This window comes from Bos indicus, chromosome 22 (genome assembly GCF_029378745.1).
Source record: "Bos indicus isolate NIAB-ARS_2022 breed Sahiwal x Tharparkar chromosome 22, NIAB-ARS_B.indTharparkar_mat_pri_1.0, whole genome shotgun sequence".
NCBI classification, from domain to species: Eukaryota; Metazoa; Chordata; class Mammalia; order Artiodactyla; family Bovidae; genus Bos; species Bos indicus.
Window position 1 is genome coordinate 58368455 of NC_091781.1, and position 13057 is coordinate 58381511.

The window sequence follows — 13057 nt, forward strand, 5'->3', positions numbered from 1 at the left end:
GACTCAGATTGTGAATTTCTTGCATATTTTTCTTTCTTTTTATACTGGCTGCGCTACTTGGCGTGTGGGGTCTTTGTTCCCCGACCGGGGATTGAACTCAAGCCCTCGGCTGAGTGAGCGCAGAATCCTAGCCACCAGACCCCCAGGGAAGTCCCAAACCCCACCTTCTAAAGACAGCCAGAGAGCCGCAGCTCCATCACCCCCACAGGAGCACCCACCACACACCTGAATCCGCAGTGGAGCGGGGGGATGTGGTGGCTGGGGGCTCAACAACCAGGGAGGGCTCTACACTGTTAGGACATGAGCCGCATTTCCCCTCCCCCAGAAGCCAAGGTAACCCCCAAACCCGCACCCCCCAAAGCCGGATCTCCAGACTGTGTGGATCTGCAAGGAGGCAGGCCTGTCGCTCCCAGTTGGATCCCAGCCGCCCTGAGTCCAGGGCCCAGGTGTGCAGGGGAGAAGAGGGCAGAGGGCAGTCGCTGGTGCCCACCGATGGTCAGCGCTGGAGGGGGCCAGGCTTGGGCTGTCAGGTCAGCTCTTCACGCTAGAGGGACGCCTGGCCTGGAGCACCCTGCTGGGGCAGCATCAGAGCGGATAGGGAAGGTGCTCCGGGGTCAGCGCGCTCCCTAACAGTGCTTCTGGAAGATTCTCACATGCCCACGAATGCGATGGTGGGGATGGAGGCCACCCCAGGGACCCTGATAGCCACAAAGGGCAGCCCAGGGGGCTGGGAGACGGCAGTGAGAGGGCAGCAGAGGCGAGGGGGCAGCAGAGGCGAGGGGGCAGCAGAGGCGGGGGTCAGCGGAGGCGGGGCTCAGCGGAGGCGGGGGGCAGCGGAGGCGGGGATCAGCAGAGGCGGGGGGCAGCGGAGGCGGGGATCAGCGGAGGCGGGGGTCAGCGGAGGCGGGGGTCAGCGGAGGCGGGGGTCAGCGGAGGCGGGGGGCAGCGGAGGCGGGGGGCAGCGGAGGCGGGGGGCAGCAGAGGCGGGCGCTGCCTCCTCCCTGCAACCTCCGGCCTCTGCGGCTGGACGCAGAGGAGGGTGGGGGCGGGGGGGTGGGGTGCGCAGCCACACCCGCCGCACCCGCCCCACCCTGCCCCAGGCCACAGGCCACGTCCCACCTGGGAGGGGCACAGCGGAGGAGGTTCGCAGTATCCTGAACCCGCCTTCCCTGGCTGACCCCTCTGGGTTCTGCCGGAGGTGGGGATCAGGGAACAGCCCGCCCGCAGAGCTAGGATGGAAGGAAAAGAGCTTTCTGCCTTGTCTGCCCAGGAGTGCAGGCTGCTCGTCGAGCCAGTGGCGGTGAAACAGGAAGCTGGGCCTCGTGAAGGAAGAGACCGGGGCTTCGTGGGGCGCCAGGCTGTGGCCCAGCTGCAGGAGCCCCCCCATTAAACCCCCATATGCCAGGCAGACTGAGGAGGCCTCTGCCCGCTTGGTGACACTGCCAGCGGGCACCATCCTCAGAAAACAGGACCGCCGCCCCAGGACCCCCAGGCTACATAGAGGGGCTCAGGCTCCCCAGACCCCGGGAGCAGCACCCCAGCGATGGCCTGCCCCTCGGTCCTGGAGCCCCCATGAGCTTAGACGGCTGAGCTGTGAGAGCATGGCCGGGGCCGGGGCAGGGGAGAGGGCTGAGAAATGGAAGACCCCCCAGCTAGGAGGAAGGACAGGCACAGGCCAGTCTCATCCAGAGACATGGGCGTGAAGGACCCCAACGAAGGCGAACAAAGCAAATCCGGCTGCCTCCGCAGAGAGAAGCGTCGTGTGTGAGCGTGGCCCACCCAGGACGGCGAGCCTGGAGGGCAGGACGACCGGTCACTGCGGCAAAAGAGACGCGGGAGGCCACGCCGTCGCCTCAGTGGGCACAGAGAACAGTGCTCGATGCAGTCAATGGCTTTGCGCAGACTGGCCTGGACAGTAACCCTACAAAGGGCGGGGATGTATCGATTCCACTGCGGCAGGTTAAAGGCAGGGCTGGTGGACAAGCCCACGCCAGCGTCCAGTGTCACCCCATCCCCGATCGCCCTCCCAGACAGCAGCTCACTGGGCACCTCCCGGCCGGGTCCATCACCATACTGACCTCCCAGAGCAGCGCTGGGTCCCCGGCCGGCGGGCCAGGTGTGCAGAGCCCGTGTCCCGCTGCAGCGCTGGGTGTGCCCCGGGGCTTTGGGAGCAGGCAGCACTGGCTCCGGTGCCTCCACGCCGGCCTCCCCAGCCCGCCTCTCCCCTCCCCACGGGAACTTCATGGCCACTGCCCATAAATTGTAGTCATTTTACACGTAACACATAATTGTAGTAAAATACACATAACAAAAGTCCGTGTAGTCAAAGCTATGGTTTTTCCAGGAGTCATATGTGGATGTGATTGTTGGACTATAAAGGAAGCTGAGCGCTGAAGAATTGATGCTTTTGAACTGTGGTGTTGGAGAATACTCTTGAGAGTCCCTTGGACTGCAAGGAGATCCAGCCAGTCCATCCTAAAGAAGATCAGTCCTGAATAGTCATTGACAGGACTGATGTTGAAGCTGAAATTCCAATACTTTGGCCACTGGATGCGAAGAGCTGACTCTTTTGAAAAGATCCTGATGCTGGGAAAGATTGAGGGCAGGAGGAGAAGGGGACGACAGAGGATGAGATGGTTGGATGGCATCACCGACTCCGTGGACATGGGTTTGGGTGAACTCCGGGAGCTGGTGATGGACAGGGAGGCCTGGCGTGCTGCGGTTCATGGGGTCGCAGAGAGTTGGACCCGACTGAGCGACTGCACTGCCCTGAGCTGACACAGGGCCCAGCGTTACCGTCTGGACTGTTGCCAGGCGCACAGCGCGGCGGCGTCAAGTCCGCTCATGGTGTTGTGCAAACGCCCCCACCATCATCTCCAGAACGAAGTGAAGCCCTGCGCCCTTTAAACTCTAACTCCCCGGCCCCTTTCCCCAGCCCTTGGCAACACCCTCCCCCGCATAATCCTACTTCCTGTGTCTAAGGATTCAACTGTTCCAGGGACCTCATATATGTGGAATCATAAGAGTGGGGGACAACAGAGGATGAGACGGTTGGATGGCATCACCAACTCAATGGACGTGAGTTGGAGCAAATTCCGTGATGGACGGGGAGGCCTGGTGTGCTGCATTCTCTGGGTTCACAAAGAGCCGGACACGCCTGAGGGCCTGAAAACACTCTCTGAAGAATATCGCTGTGGACACGGGTGTGCAGATATCTGTTGCACACCTCACTTTTAATCACGAAATGAAAATATTTTATGTCTGAACAAAAATGTGCACCCACCAAGTGCATGCATTTCTCTCAGAATTTGCATCTTTCATCAAAAGATTTGAGATCTTAAATCCAGATAAAAGCTGCATGCGGTCACGTAGAATAGAAGTGAGTCAGCTTCTCTCTCTCCCAGCTCTATAATCACAGTGCAGGAACTGATTATTTCCAATCTACCGATCAAGCACAGGAGTAGGTGGCACGGCAGACAGCAGAGACCCCAAATGCACCTTATGTGGCCTGAGGGCGCTGAGCCGTCACCAACTTAACCCTCCAAACATGTGCTTGGAGCTGAGTCCTCAGGTGCCAGGGCAGCCGGATCGCAGGGAGTTGAATTCAATTCCATGGATGACGTGGTGCTTATGAAAAGGTGAGTCTCTAAAACACGCACATCTGAAGCACCCGTCTGTGTCACGAAAGCGACCGTGTCCACGGCGATGGCTTAACACAGGCAAGCACTTTATCCAGAACTCATTTTAGAATTTCTGGAGCATGGTGATCATAAAAAGCAGACTGTCCTTATGACTGATTCAACTCATGCACAGGCAAGGCCCCCATGTTGGCTGTGCCAGGGCGGGGGTGGGGGCTGCTGTTCCTACCAGCCCGCCGGGTTCTGCATGGCCCTGTCAAGTCACTAGCTCTGGAAAGAGTCCTGCTCGCCAGGCCTCGGCCCAGGACCACCGCTCAGGCCCTGCGGCTATAGGCTTTCTCTGGGTTTGCTGGGCCCCCCTGGTGGGCCACCAGTCAGCAGGGTCTTCAGCTTCTGTCCCACCTGGGGCAACTGCCGGGCCCCCACTCCGAGTGGTGTCATTGTAGGGCTGGATCGAGGTGGACCCTTGGAGGGGGAGCCTTTTCTGGCTCTGCCCTGCACCCCAGAAAGATGCTTGTCAGGCTCTCTCTGTCTCTCTCTGACTTCCCCAGCCCCGATGGCCTCGAGCACACTGCTGAAGAGACGTGACCCGGCAGACAAGCCCCCGCGCCAGCCGGGATGCTGTGCCCAGCAGGCAGCCTGGACCAACCCGGGCCTGCTCTGCCAGACCAATGACTCCAATCCTGCATGCAGACAGGCCGGCCAGAAACCCTCCCGCACATAAAAGGCCTTTGTTTAGCTGCCTTCACCACGGCCCCCTGTCTCGGCCTTCCCCACGGCCAGGGAGGAAGCAGGCTGCCTGCCCAGCGTCTGTCGACCCCTGCCAGGCCCTGTGCCGTCCGGCCCTTGTGCTAAGCTGCGGAAAATGCTGGAGAGGTCACGAACGTGGGCTTTGGTGTCACACCCATGGGGGGCTGCTGCTCACGACCACACACCAGCTGCACAAGCCTGGGTTTGCTCCTGACCACTCTGAGCCGCCCCGCCCCCACCCCCCGCCGTGGCTCAGACGGTAAAGAACGTACTCGTGATGCGGGAGACCCGGGTTCCATCCCTGGGTCGGGAAGATCCCCTGGAGGAGGAAATGGCAACCCACTCCAGTGTTCTTGCCTGGGAAATCCCACGGAGAGAGGAGCCTGGGGACATACAGTCCATGGGGTCGTAGAGTCGGACACAACTGAGCGACTAACACTCTCTGAACGTTAACTCTCTCTAACTCTCTCTGTCTGTCTTATGGACAAAGAGATGTTCTGTCCCCAGGACAGGTCTGGCGCGGAGGGGCCCCTTATCCCCACGTGCCTCTGCTATGTCTCCCATCCCCAGCCTGTCTGGACCCTGGGCCCTGGTGCTCGCGGATTCTCTGTCTGAGCCCCGTGTCACCATGTCCCTGGGCACGCGAGCCAGCAGTGCTCTCCCCAGCTCTCTGCATCCTTACCTGGAGGGACGCTGACAGGCACATCACCCGGCGGGCCTCACTTTGCTTTCAGGACCCTTGACGAGGGTCGCCAGGTTTAGTATAGCTGGAAAGCAGAGCACGGTGACTGCGCACACGTGCCCACCACGAGGTTCCCTGCGTTCCCGACCCCAGGAAGAGTCTGTCCTCGCCTGAGACCCCCGAGCCCAGGACCCCACATCAGGAAGAGGCGCTGGCACCAGGACCGCAGGGGGATCGCCCTGTTGGACGGCTGCCCAGGTATCCCTGGCTGACCTGGGTTCCATGGTGTTATCTCCGGGATGATGCCCTCCCTATGGAGCCTGCTGGGCAGGAAGCTGTCCTCGGCGGGCGGGGAGTGCCTCCCTGAGGTGGGCACAGCCCTGTCCCTACCTGGGCAGCTGACCACGTTTCCTCCGGCCTCAGCTTTCCCCGCCCCCTACCTTGGACCCCCCTCCATCCAGCTGGGAATGGCCTGGCCGGAGCGCGAGTTGGGGAAACAGGCGCAGAAGAGTGGAGGGCTCTCCCCACATCTGTGATGCTCGGGCTGCAAAGTGGGGGGCTCTTCAGAGACCCCGGGGTGCCATGGAGGGAGGGGCACCCCGTCTCAGCCTGGCGCTGCCGGGTGGAGGAGGGGAGCTGGGGCATCAGGGGGCCAGGCTTCCCCAGCACCCCGGGGAGTGGAAGGAGGCTGCAGGAGGCAGGCCGCCCTGGCCTGAGCCCACGGGTGTCTGTGGGGGCAGCCAGAGGTCCCTTTGGTCGTCCATGGGGACCCTGCCCGATCTCACTCCAGGGGACACTCCCCTCGGGTGGCGCCTTCATCTACACACAAGATCCTAAACCATCCAGCCCTGGGGCTGCAGAGCCAGCACTCTGGGTGTTGGAGAAAGGTTGGAGTCATCGGTGAGGGCGGAGGGGCTCAAGGTCAAGTTCGAGGGCCGTGCTGGGAGCCAGCCTCCCCCCAAGGGGGCTGCCCGTCTGGACCCCGAGGAGGCATCAGCTCTGAGGACGGCCAGGGCTGCTGCGTCTACAAGGGCACAGGGGGCATACCCCCCACCAATCCTGAGCCTGCCTGCTGTGTCTGCGCAGGGTCCCCCCTTTCCCAGCGGGCGTCTCGGAGGGCTCTGAGGGGCTGCAGGCTGGCCCTTAGAGCCATGGCCCCAGCCCCGGACACCTCACCCTGGCCCCCTGGCTCTGCACCTGACTGCCAAGCCCAGCTGGACGCCCTCTCCTCACTCCCAGCTGGTGCCTCCCTCCCTCCCGGTCCACACGTCCAGCCGCCACAGGGAGCTCCCGATTCAGCTCAGTTCCAGGCGTCTTTTGGGGAGACATTTGCTCACAGCCTGCAGGCTGCCCTGGCTCCCCTTTCCAGCCCTCAGAGGGGGAGGACCACTGTCCGCTGTAGACCCTGGCCGGCAGCCGCTGGCACTGGACGGGCAGGCGGTGCCCACTGTCCGTCCTGGGTCAGAGAGAGCTTGGCAGAGCTCTGCCCTCCTGTTCCTGGGACAGACCCAAGTTCCCATGGGCAGAGCACCCGTCCCAGGACTGACCTGGCAGCTTCCAGGGTCTTGGGAGCTGGAGCCAGCGCAATCAGTGCCCACGACTGCATCCTCCAGCCCCCGGACAGAGCAGGAGGCCCAAGGTGGCCAGAGGCTCAGAGCCCTGCCTGCCTGCCTGCCTGCCTGCCGGCCACTGGAGTATGCCAGGGCCAAGTTGCACATGTTGGGGGCATTCCTCCTCGGCTTTGTGGACGAGGAGTGGGGAATCAGAGGGGAGAAGGGCCCTGCTCACGGTCACACAGCTGGGATGAGGTCCAGGCGGGACTGGAACCAGGGCCTGGTCTCTGCAACGCCGCTCAAGTTGGCCTCTCCCTGCCTGGGCCCTGCGCCTCCTTCCATTGGCAGGCAGGCCCTGCAGTGCCAGTGACCCCGGTGCCCCGGTGCCCACGCAGCTACCGTCTCCCTGCTGGGTTGTGTTTGTCATCAAGCCCTGGAACCGGGCTCCTGGAGGTGCCCCTGCCGCCCCCAGCGGGGTCCTCCCCGGGATCCAACTGGCCTAGGACAAGCTCCCCCAGCCGGTGTTAATGACTCTCCCCTCCCGTTTCTGAGGCCTCGTCCCTTTCTGGGGCGCGTGGTAATTCCACAGCCCAGCAGCTGCTTCTCAGCCTAGGCCCGGCCGGGTCAGGAGGGATGAGGGACAAGGCACATCTCACTAACAGATTGCACACCCACCTGAGCACCTTCTTCTCTAAAAGGGCCTCTCAAACGCCACTGGGAGTATAACGTCCCGAGTGCCCCCCGGCCCCCACCCGCACACCCCATCCTTATCTCCCAGGCCCGGAGCGGGGAGGGCACACGGAGACCGACTGCTCCATCCCCCTGATTTTCACGTGGAGGCCAGGGGAGAGCAGGCCTGCAGCACTGACCACCAGGGTCAGACTCGGTCAGCCAGGAGCTGTCCCAGGCCAAGAGCCGGGGGAGCCAAGGGGCAGGCAGGGAGGCCCGCCGGAGTGTGATGACCTGTGTCTCCTCCAAACAACAGCGAGGGACGGCGGCCAGGTGGGTGGGGACAGCTTGTTCTCACAGCCAGGCCCTGGGGACCTGAGTGGCCGCCCTCAGCCCCGCTTAACCTCACAGCTGCGGGGCTGCCCTGCCCCCAGCCCCGGCCTGGATGTCGAAATCCGCGCAGAGGCTGCTGGGACGTGGCGATATCTGCAGTGCGGGGGGCCGGCAGGTGACCTATCCTTTACACTTTGGGGGCAGCCGCCAGGCTAAAGGCAGGAAGAGGGGTCAGGGACCAGTGGGAGGCCGGGGGTGTCTGTGGGCTCACGGCTTCCCTACATACACAGCGGCTCGGAGACAGGTCCAACCTGCTTCACCACAGACGCGGCGTCAGCGTCAAGACGACAACCGCAGGAGCGATGCCTTATAACCGTAAGGATCACGGCAACAGACTTCTGGAGCCTTCGTCCAGGGCCAGGCGCTGTTCTAAGGCCTTTGCATGGGGCCCCCCAGCCAGGCTGAGATGTCGTCCCCATTTCATGGATGAAACGGGAGCCGAGGGCGGTTCAGTCATGCACCCGGGGTCAAAGGACAGTGCACAGCCGACCTGCGGTGTCCACTTCACTCCGTGGATGGAGTGGCTGAAACTCGGCTCCTCCCGCGCCCGCTGGCGGCTCACCCGAGCCCCCCGGCTTGGCTGCCAGCCGCCCCTTGGAAGCTCCAGGTGGAAAAACAATTGTGGTGTTGGCCCAGGGCTGCTGGCGGGGCCCAGGGCCTCCCCCCCCTGCACCAGAGGTGCCAAGCAGCCTGCCGGGGAGCCCTGGGGAGGGCCTGGCGGGAGGGGGGGAGCGTGGATGGGGCACTTGCTCAGAATTCAGGGGGGCAAGGGGGCCCCCTCCCGGATGTGGAGTGGGGAGGGGGTCTCTAGGCTGGCCCAGCAAAGACTGCTCCCAGCCAGTCTCCTGCAGCCTGTGGGCACAGACCAGAACACAAATGGGGTGCTTCTGAGGACCCACTTCCTGCCTGCAGGCCCTGTTCTGGGACTGACGCGGGGGGTACAGACCCCCACCTCCACCCCCACCCCCTTGCTGCCCGGCAGGGAAGCAGAAAGGGCCTGGTTGTTCCTTGCACCGTGAGAAGCCACCTCTTGACGGACGAGGAAACCCAGACTCCCAGAGGTGAAGCGACTTGCCATGGGCACCCGGGGACCCACGTCAGGGGCCCTGGGCCCTGTGCCTGCCAGCCACGCCCTGGGCCCCTCGCCCACCCACCAGACCCTTCCGAGGACCCCGCAGGTAGGTGTCAACTTTCCCACTCTTGGCTGCCGCAGCTCCAAATGGGCAGGGGCAGGGGCTTGTCTGGAGTCATCTCGCCGGGAAGGGCAACACCAAGACTGCCCCCTGGCGCCCTGATGGTCCGACGTCAGAGCCCACAGACTTGCGTGTTCAGTCGCTCAGTCGTGTCCGACTCTGCAAACTGCTGGACAGTAGCCCGCCAGGCTCCTCTGTTCATGGGATTTTTCAGGCCAGAATACTGGAGTGGGTTGCCATTTCCTCCTCCAGGGGATCTTCCCGACCCAGGGATGGAACCCATGTCTCCTGCATGGCTCCTGCTGAGCCATCAGGGAAGACCCACTGTCTCTCCCAAAACTTTTCCTGAAACTCCCCACATTTTGAGTCATAGGAGGGAGTCCGCATGAGCCAGGCAGAGTGGGGTTAGGCCCCGGCCAGCAGGCAGCCCCCTCCTGTGCCGGGGACAGCTGGGGGACTGGGCCTCGGCCAACAGCATCCTTTTACAATGATACATTATTTACCTAGCTCAAGCCACACACACATGCGCCCTCTGCGGATAATTTTGGTCTGTCCTTTTTAAGCAACAACACAGTTATACTTAACCATTCAAGAGGAAGTGAAGCCCACACAGTGTCTCCTCTGTGATCCTACAGAAAAACGACCAGGCCAGCCAGCCGTGCTCAGGCTACAGCACACCAGCACAGCAGAGCATCTGGCACCTGTGGAGAGAGCGGGGGTTACTCGCCTCTACACAGACAGCCCCAAACTGGCAGTCGGCTGGTGCTGTTCTTGTGTTTACTTCTAGCGGTTATTCTGTCTCCTCTCCTGTCGTTGGCCAGTCACTTCTAGAAGCACCCAGGCTCTGCTTGGAAAGCGGCTAACAAGCTCGATGCCTCTTGCCAGTGAATGGACCATCGATGACTACTGCGAGCAGAGCTTAACAAGGGGAATTCATGGTGAGAACAAGCGCCATCGAGTCCTCCTTGAGCTCCGGACGCTCTGGGGGCTCCAGGACAGAACTCGGGGATCTGACACCGCAAGGGTGCCAGCCTGGATGAAGTTCTGCGCCAAGCACAGCAAGGCTCCACTTCCTTGAGATGCTTTACCGCCACCTGCTGGAAAAGTATCCTGGCAAATACATCTCCCCTGATGCCCCTCTGAGCAGCACACATCAGAGCTGTGTAGTGCACAACTTGTCCAGCTGTCCATGGCAACCCCGTCTCAGCGCCGCCAGGCTTCCTTGTTTCCCCATCGTGTTTTATCTGTTTCTCTCTCCGTTTCATTCTCTAGTACCTTAGACAGGCTTTATCTTTGTGGCTGAAATCAGGCTGCTCTGTGACTTGTGAGACAAAGTCCCTTCCCCTCCCGCCCCCAAATATAAAAGTCTAGGTAAGGACTCTGGTCCATCACTGAGCCTTCTCCGTGGTCAGAGGCAGGGGACAGGTGTCAGGATGGGCAAGGTTGTGCCGTGCAACGCGCCACGTAGAACCTCAGCGGTGCTTTATTTCTCCCTCACTCTGAACATCCACCCCTGTCTGCCCAGGGGGCTCTGCTCACCTGGGGCTTTCAGGGACCCAGACTGACAGATGCCTCAGCTCAAAATGTGTTCCCGCCATTGCTGCAGCAAGAGCAAGGCACTTGGAGCATCGCCCACTGGCTGGGAAAGTGTCCCCAGGGAGGAAAGCGTCCCCGGGGAGACACACAGGCACTGAGCTCACGGTTCATGAAGCAAGTCCGTGGGCATGTCCAAGCTCAGGGGTGGAGAGAAGCACCCTCCAGGAGGATCTGTCCTTGGATCACACTGCACTCTCGGGGCAGCAGGGGCTAGGCTGGGGGGCGGGCAGGGGACCATGATCGCTACAGCCTGGGCTGGAGGGGTGGGAGCTCCTCCAGGAAGGGGAGGAGGGTGCCAGCGACTCTGAACACGCCCGGGGTTGCGGCCAAGAGGGAGCTGGGCCAGGCAGGAGAGTGTGAGCAGGGGCAGTGGGCGGCCGCACGCGGCTCTGGGCACTGCAGCAGCAGGAGCCCCGAGGGCCCCCGGGACCAGCTCTCTGGGAATAAAGAGTCAGGCTCCAGCCCAGGCGAGACAGCAGGAGTGGTCTGGCCTGGACTCCACCGGGATGGGTTAGACAGGGACCCTCTCTATTTGCTTCCCCTCTGGTGCTGGGGTTGGCTGTGGGCAGGCTGGGGTGTTAGGAATGACTCATCCGTCAGAGTTGAAGCTTCCGCTAGACAGAGGCTACTGGCCCTCGGACTGGTCAAAGAACGGTCTCAGGTTCGAGGAGCTCTCGGGGAAGCCGCCACTGCTGGATAGGTGCCCACCACGTGCCAGGCTAGCGTGCCCCCCAGCCCCACCACCAGGAGTGCCCATCTCAGCTGTGCGGATGAGAGCCTGGGGTTCGGGAACGCATCACACAGCTGGCACCCCATGCCAGGCCTCGGACCCCCGCGGCATCGCAGGATTCCTGGGGAAGGAGCCACAGCCTTTGAAATGACAACGGGTCCTCACGTGACCGAAGACCTCGGGAACCAGATGGGCGTCCGCCGGCCTGTGTTTTCGGCACATTCCTGAGCTCCGAGAGGAGAAATAAAAGTGTTCCCTTGTCTGCAAGCTGAAGAGACAGCAATATTGTGGCGTAACTAGGACCAGATGGGCTCCAGGAATTTCCAAACGCCTCTCAGCGCATTAGACAAAATAGCCTCCCAGCCGCACACCATAACTCCGTCTGGCCGCCCGGGTATCGGTTACCGCGATGACTGGCGGGGTGTGAGTGCCGGCTCGGGGGTCCCAGCAGGGAAGGGGTCTCCGGTTGGGCCATCGCCCCCTCCTCCTGGCCCCTTGGGAGCACCCCTCATGTGTGAGCCCTCCTCAGAGCTCCAAGGCCAGGGTGCCCAATGGGAAATCTCAGAAAGGGGTGGGACGCCCCTCAGCCACGGAGCTGGATGCCTGAGGCCCCCTCGCTAGCACACCCCTTGGGAGGGGAGGTCACGGCCACGGGGCACCCAAGGGTGGGCACTTCCAGCACACGGGGTGCAGGCTCTGGGGGGCTGGGGGGTATGTCTGGAGACCCATCCTCTCTGCATCCGTCTTCCTCCGTGGACACAGCTGTGCTGAGAATGAAGCCAGTGAACACACGCCTGTGCACGACTCACGTCGTGAACCCAGAAGCTGCACGCAGAGGCCACAAGATGATTTCAGATGCCCCGGCCCCGAGAACATCCCATCCGGTGCCCTCCTGAAGGATGCCAATGTTAACTGAGAACATGCCGACACCAGGGCATCTTACAGGGGAGGAGATCAGGGCTCAGCATGGTGACCACAGCTCAAGGCCGCACAGCTGGCAAGAAAGTCCAGCTCCAAACACCATGTCCTCCACCTTCCGATGAGTCAGCTCCCACGTGCAATGAAGCCGTGTCTCTCTAGGTGTCCGTTTCCCGTCTGTGTAGCAAGAGACTGGAGAGCAGGCCAGGAGGGCACCCCACACTCTCCCGCTGGACCCTAAGTCCGTCCTCAAGTGACTGGAGCGCATAGGCCAGGCCACTTCCGTCCCCTCACACAGGCCTGTGTGGAGGGAGGGCCAGCCTGCGGTCGGGGCTGCGCTTGCCCAGGGTCACTCCGAGGCCAGTGGCAAAGCAGGTTCAGACTGAGGCTGGCCGGCCACAAAGCCCACGTCCTTCCTGCAGAGACCGCGCCCCTGACGGCAGAGCCCAGGGCTCCCTCGTGCCCTGACAGCCGTGCCTTGACCCTGGTGCTGACAAGGCGTGCAGAGGAAAATGCCCAAGGAGGGGGCCGGGGCGACGCTCGGGACCCCCGACTCCCCATCGGAAAGCTGCCATGGGCGGGATCCAGGAGGCTGAGCTCTGGTCCCCAGCTGGCCACCAGGCTCCTTAACAGCCCTCCCTGGGCGTCAGTTTCCAGACTGACCACCAGCCCCGAGCTGGTATCCCAGCGGGCCCTCCACAAAGGACAGCTCCGCCTCTTCTGCCCCCTGGTCATTACAAACCTTTGCCAGACGGTCTGCTTGTGGGGTTGGGGGGCAAGGGCGCTCATTCTAGAGTCAGGCGGCCTCGGGTCCGTTCCCTGGCTTTTCTGTTGCCTGTGTGACCTTGGGCAAGTCACTTGACCTCTGTGAGTCTCAACCTCCTTGTCCCTAAGGCAGTGACGCAGCTGCTGATGGGTAACTGGTATGGAGTGTC

The 13057-nt window shown here is 62.3% G+C and overlaps 1 long non-coding RNA gene across 5 annotated transcripts; it reads left to right on the plus strand.

Annotated features, from left to right (window-relative positions):
- Nucleotides 1–7709: 7709 nt before the first annotated feature.
- LOC109576482 (uncharacterized) lies at nt 7710–10348 on the plus strand. 5 transcript variants are annotated; one of them, XR_011563095.1, is made up of 4 exons: nt 7767–7800; nt 7916–8000; nt 8668–8863; nt 9514–10348. It is a non-coding gene; the product is annotated as an uncharacterized lncRNA (long non-coding RNA). The 5 variants fall into 5 exon arrangements; XR_002183395.2 differs by having other exon boundaries at nt 7746–8292; XR_011563094.1 differs by having other exon boundaries at nt 7747–8000.
- Nucleotides 10349–13057: the final 2709 nt, after the last annotated feature.